The sequence below is a fragment of the Lissotriton helveticus genome, chromosome 3_1 (genome assembly GCF_964261635.1).
Source record: "Lissotriton helveticus chromosome 3_1, aLisHel1.1, whole genome shotgun sequence".
Lineage (NCBI taxonomy): Eukaryota > Metazoa > Chordata > Amphibia > Caudata > Salamandridae > Lissotriton > Lissotriton helveticus.
The window spans coordinates 1,767,287,974-1,767,293,973 of NC_136061.1; the positions used below are offsets into that span (position 1 = coordinate 1,767,287,974).

At 46.3% G+C, this 6,000-nt stretch overlaps 1 protein-coding gene across 3 annotated transcripts in view; it reads right to left on the reverse strand.

Moving 5' to 3' along the window:
• RCC1 (regulator of chromosome condensation 1) overlaps positions 1-4,764 on the reverse strand; it is an 80,779-nt gene extending 76,015 nt beyond the window's left edge. Inside the window, exon 1 of one of the 3 annotated variants that reach the window (XM_078682590.1) lies at positions 4,599-4,764. The gene's annotated coding sequence lies outside the window, so the exon portion shown is untranslated. The remainder of the gene's footprint in view (positions 1-4,598) is intronic. The other 2 variants (XM_078682589.1, XM_078682588.1) reach the window with 2 other exon arrangements.
• Between the last annotated feature and the right edge of the window lie 1,236 nt (positions 4,765-6,000).

Here is a 6,000-nt window from a genome sequence, read left to right on the forward strand (position 1 = left end):
TATAAATAAACCAACTCCTATCACTGGAATTTTTAAGCTAATAGATACTGGCTAAATAACCCCCCCCCCCATACTTTAAAGGGCAGCTTGCCACCATCGGTCAATTCAATGATACACAGAACACTAAAACTTAAATGTCAAGAAACTGTGTTACTACTGCAAGGTGCTATCTCCTATGGCAGCTTCAAGAGTAACCGTTAAAACTACAAATAAATCTTTACAGCGTCCACTTCCTGATATTCCCATAAGCACAGAGGGGACAAGTTTCGAGAGATGCCCACAACGCTATATACTTTATTGTGCAGTTGCACTACCAGTAGAAATATAATATAGCTGAATTCTGTGTCACAGGCAGCCCACAGACAAGACAAAATAAAAAAAAATCCCAAACTATGCAGGGTACAAATAAAATGGCAGGAGTTAGAAGCAACTGGTTTAATTGTAAACAAGGCACATCTGTTGCTGCCCCTCATAAAAAGCAACTTGTGCACAAGGGCTGGACTGTTAGGGAATTTCAGACAGCATGGACAGATGTATGCAGGCGTAAATATTTAAGCCATATGGTGGTAACAGAAGGATGTATAGTGGAAAAAGATCTGATTGCACCCCTTACATGCCAAGGCCTTTCCCGCCCAAGAGTGGAGCCAGTTTCTGATATTTCGTGCACTTTGCGCTTCAGCCTTCATTTATTACTTTGTATTCACAAATGATATCCAGGCCAGATTTGCAAACCCTCCAGTCTTGTGGATTTTACCAGGTACCAAGAACTGAGCAGCAACTTCTACTTTTGCATTGTGTACTGAGTATGCAGTAATTCATAGGGTAAAATCTAATAAATTAAAATTGGGCATGAATGAAACCTATGCATTTTTTAAACAAGCAGAGTTAAAGAAGAGTAGTTATTTGTAAATCTCTGAATTTCAGGGTTACTTATACCATCAAGAGGTTCAGAGGACATTTTACAGAATGTGTTCTAGCTGGCACACCAGCTTACATTCGGCAGCAAAAAGGAAGACAAATTGAATGGATAACAAATATGAATTATTCTGTGTTCCAACACTATTCCAATAAAAACGGTACCCCACTAGCGTGCATGGGCCTATCGCCCATTAGCATGAAGTCCACAAAATGTGATTGACACCAAATGTTTGCAATGAATGTTACTATTTTTTTGCTCATGTGGTGAGCTGAATAATTTGGAGCCATGCTTAGCCACCACACAGGAAAAATTATCAAACCAAGACATTTTTAAAAACTAGACACCAGCCAGGAAGATTTGAATTGCATGGATCACTGAGTGGCAGAAATGTTGCATATCCATGCAAATTCTAGAAAATTCCCCTAGAATATTCAAGGAAAACGTTGAATTTTTAGGTTTGCGGGACATTCTTGGTAAGAAAATGTAGAGAGACCTACACAGGCCAAAGCACTCTGGGCTTGGCTGGGTCCCAAAGTTTCTGACATGTCTGAAGGTTGCAGGGTTCCTTGGTTGCAAGCTGCCCTACAGCCCAAACATAGCATCGCCATGGCAAATGCATTTACCTTCTTGTAATCAGAAATGCGGGAGAGAGAAGCTGCGATTCATTCGGCTTCCGACCAATAGAGTTGTAATCAAAGGGGAATGAATCACTTGTCCTGAATGTTACCACGGTCGGGGGTTCTTGTCGCCTTAGAAACCCTCTTCCATGAAATACCCATGGATGGGGTATATCTTGTTTCTCCAACCTATCATAGGGTCTTGATTATGCTTTCCTCCACCTGTAGGAAGAATGACTAGTATTTACAATAATGATTAGAGTAAGTGAGGGTGAGTGCGGTGGCATTAAAATTACCTCCATCTGTCGATCTTGTTTTTATTGTGTCGAGGATGGGGTAAATAGAAAAACAAGGTGGTGGTGCTGCGATAGAAGAGCTACTGTTCTATTGCACCTATTCGAAAACGTGGCTGGTCGACATGCTTCAGCCCAGGAGTGCCCAGTAGTGTCTGTGGGCTTTGTTCAGGACCAATGTAAAGCACTCTGTCAAGTGATAACGTGCATAGGTAAGTAGTGCACTTACCCTTCTTTAATGCGCCTGTTGCCACACTTGCAAGTTATAGATGAAATTGTGTTTATAACTTACCGGAGGTAGTTGGGCTCCTTCGGGGGACGGGTGGGCGGACTCCCTCTATATGGGTCCTCTAAGCAAAGTGTGCTGGCGCAGTCTTCCATGACCCGGAAGACTGCGCCAGCCCACAGACCCTACTGGGCACACCTGGGTTGAAACATGTCAACAAGTCACGTTTTCGAAATTTACCTTTACCCCATCCTCGACACAATAAAACACAGATCGACAGATGAAGGCAATTTTAATGCCACTGCACTCGCACCCTCACTATCTCGAATCACTAATGTAAATACCAGTCGGTCTTCCTCCAGGTGGAGGAAAGCATAACCAAGACCCTATGATGATGCTTTTCACTTAACCCAACATACGGCGAAACAAGATATACAGCACTCACATTTATTTCGTGAATGAGAGTTTTTAAGGCAACAAGAACCCCCGAACATGGTAACATACAGGACAAGTGAAATGCAATTTCCTCTTCCGCTGACCCATATGTCACAACTAGGCCCAGAAGAGCACTGGTCCATGCCTGGCTGTAGGGTGCGCACTCCATGTCCCCTAACCAACACGTTGATGGTGACTATTAACAACATTTTATATAGCGCTCAGGTACTTCAAACAAATTGTCCCAGCGCAGAAAGTAGTCTATCTACTGGGCAATCCGGAAGGAAGGATTCACTAGGAACAGACACTACCGAAAATGGGATATTTTTCCCCTTCCTGCACTGCCCCTTCACAAAAACTGGGGCTCAAACAACAGAGTTATGATTTACAAACACACTCAGTGTCTAGGTCCGTTTACACTTTGATATGATAGAAGTATTTCCTTTGTATTAGGCCTTTTTATTTTATCAGCGTTAAAGGCTTGGGACCACCCGTTAACATCCACTGCACAGCTAAGGTCATGCACATTGAAAGCAATGGGTCATTCACTGCATTAAAGTGGTTAACACAGCCATCCAAGATAGCACCAACTCCGTAAACAGGACATATTTATTTTAGGGATCGGAAAGCACTGTGCTCTTTTTATACTTGGGCTGTAAATAATACAACCGATATTTGAAAACCAAGAACAGGGAAACTCCACAAACCTTGAAGTAGGTCTACAATTCTGCGTGGACCAAAGGGCACAGATTGACTTGACAGTGCTCACCAACACAGAAAACAAGCAATGAGGTGCTAAGGGGAATCAAATTTAACTTTTACACAAAGCATCAGAGTGAACAACATCGTTTTCTGCTAGTGACCAACGCATTTCTGCACTGGAAGGTGTGAGCTTGCTCTCCTCTGGTCATACGATCCCCCTCTGAAAACTGGGACATACTAAAATTGCTGGGACACATTATGAAAAATCTAAAGCCCCAGCAAATCCAGAACACATGGCCAACGTGATAAATGGATGCCGGGTACAGACAGTGAGTTTGCGCTTGGCTATTCCTTAAATACGACCAATCGCCGGATAACTGAACATACTGACAAATATTAGCAAGACTGTTAAATGTCGGGAACCGATTTGCATATGGTGGCTGTAAAGGTGACGTACGCAAGCTGACAATGCCCACGTCAATTCCGTAAGATCTGGGGCAGTTAGATACATTATACCTTGACTTGGGGAAGGGATGATAGGACTGTGGACCCCGCAAGTCAACCCTGATTCAGTATATCTTAGGTACCACTGAGTTGCAAACTGGCTACCTTCGGATTGTACGTGCATATGCTTTTGTCTGATAAACTCAGAGTGATAAATGACGACGCAGATCTGATGTTAAAAACCTCGGCGCGGTTTATGTTACAATGTTTTCTTGCACGTAGGTGCGCCTTTGATAACGGCACCACTCATTCCTTAAGTTAGGCCAATAAGCCACCCTTAGTTGATTTGGTGCTCCGGATAAGCGCAGATACAAGAACACCACGCCATCATAGCGACCCAGACACTACCGCTCAACAACTGTCCAAATGGCCTCAAAACCCAGTACGTCCCCAATCTTAACGAGCCCCATCTAATGGGCTCAAACGCCAAGTCCTTCCTTCCACATCATCATGACCCACGTTGACCCCTGGCCCTTTACCACCGTCCAGTTTGCCCAGAGAGCGTTTGGGTGGTTACAAAGGGTCGTTCGAATACTCCTATCCCTCCTGCTTGACCTCACCTCGTTTTCTTCTACGAAACCCTAGATGTCTCTCGCGCCCCTCCCTTGGATGACCCACGGGTCGCGTTGGGCTTACAGACCACGTAATATGTTATCAATTATTGTATTTCTCCCCGCGTGACGCTCACTACGTCGTTCAAATGCCTGCCAGGGGAAGTCATACAGGAAGGGAAGAACACGTGCCAGTGCTCCCCACTGACCGGAATCGAGGACATCCCGAGCTGAGCGCGGGCGTTCATCAGAACAGGACCCCCGCCCCCATACCAACCAGCCAGCCAGCCACCATAACCGTGCTCAGCCGCCCTTCACATCAGCCCGGCACGCACGCACACAATCACTCACCTGCCGTTCTCACCCAACGGCTTCCAGCTGTATCTGGGTGAAATTTCTCGCAAGCCGGTCACTGCCAGGATAAGAGCATGTAACTTGGAGTTATCAATCACGCGTGCGTACTGATCGACGTTGCGCTGAGAGACGTCACGTACGTAAATTCTACAGAAAACTGCGCGGGCGCATTGAGAAAGTGAAACTGCTTAAAACGGTCGACGCGCGTGCGCAGTGCAGGGAAGAAAGTCTTACTCGGCAGGCACTTCTTTTAGCACATAGCGGTTGTCAATTGGTTGTCGGTTCATCTAGTTCTCGACCAGTGGTCTTCAAACTTTTTACTGCCGTGTTCCCCCCCCCCCATGAAAAAACAGACACCCCCTCTTCCTTTGTACATCTTACCTTGATTGGAACCAAAATTGAAATGGCAAAATGACACTATTATTTGGCACAACATGCCAAATGCTGTGTGTGAAGAAAGAATAAGAGATACATTTGAATTATGAGTATTCACTGATCAGCAGGAAATTTGATGTGACGAGCTTATTTCAATTTGGAAATTTGAACAAAAGATTATATTCATAAAGTTAGAAATTGGGTTACTGGTTGACTGGGATGTGAGCCCTGCTCAACCAGCAACCACAGTCGTAGTCAGGGCAAGGCATGCATAAGCCAACCCCATATTAAGCTGTGCTCACCCTCTGGTAGCTTGGCGCAGCAGTCCTGTCAAGTATCACGCATTAGGTGTGACGCTCACGCATTTCAGTGCGGTGTTCCGCATCACCGCACTGAAATGCATTGTCACACATTTGCCGCCACCAGCGGCGCCTCACTGGCTCTCTGTGCTTCAGTTCTCCCGAGAGACGTGCTGCGGTTGCGGTCCTAGTTCCTAAATAGTTAAACCACCATCTGCGCTCAGCTCGGCTGAGAGCGTTACATTGTATCAACGCACTCTGCCCCAGCTGCCTGCTGTGTTGGCAACAATGCGCAATATCTGGCTGCGGCGCCGGCGCGCGGTCGTTTACATAGATTGCTGTCAGTCATGGCACACCATGGGGGCCGGGATTAATCCGGATGGCAGGTAGAGGGCCTTCACGTCCGGAGTCTCTATCTTATAGCCGCCCGCTGCGCAAGAGGAATGATGATCGCGGGAGGCGGCCGTTGGCGCAAAACACAAGTACTGCAGCCGGGTCACAGTCAGGCTGGCCATCGTCGCAATGAGCGAGGCTGGATATTAGATTCCGCGCGGCCGCTGCCAGTCATGGTGCAGTCATTAGTGGAGTTTACAGTCCTGGACTGCAGCAGACCGGATGTAACGGCGGGCGCTCACACAAGTAAGCGTTAGGGCGTAAATCAGGCCTCCAGGCTCTCAGCTTTCCCTTGCTGCACTGCTTTAGGGCCCAGTCATCCGCACCTTGCA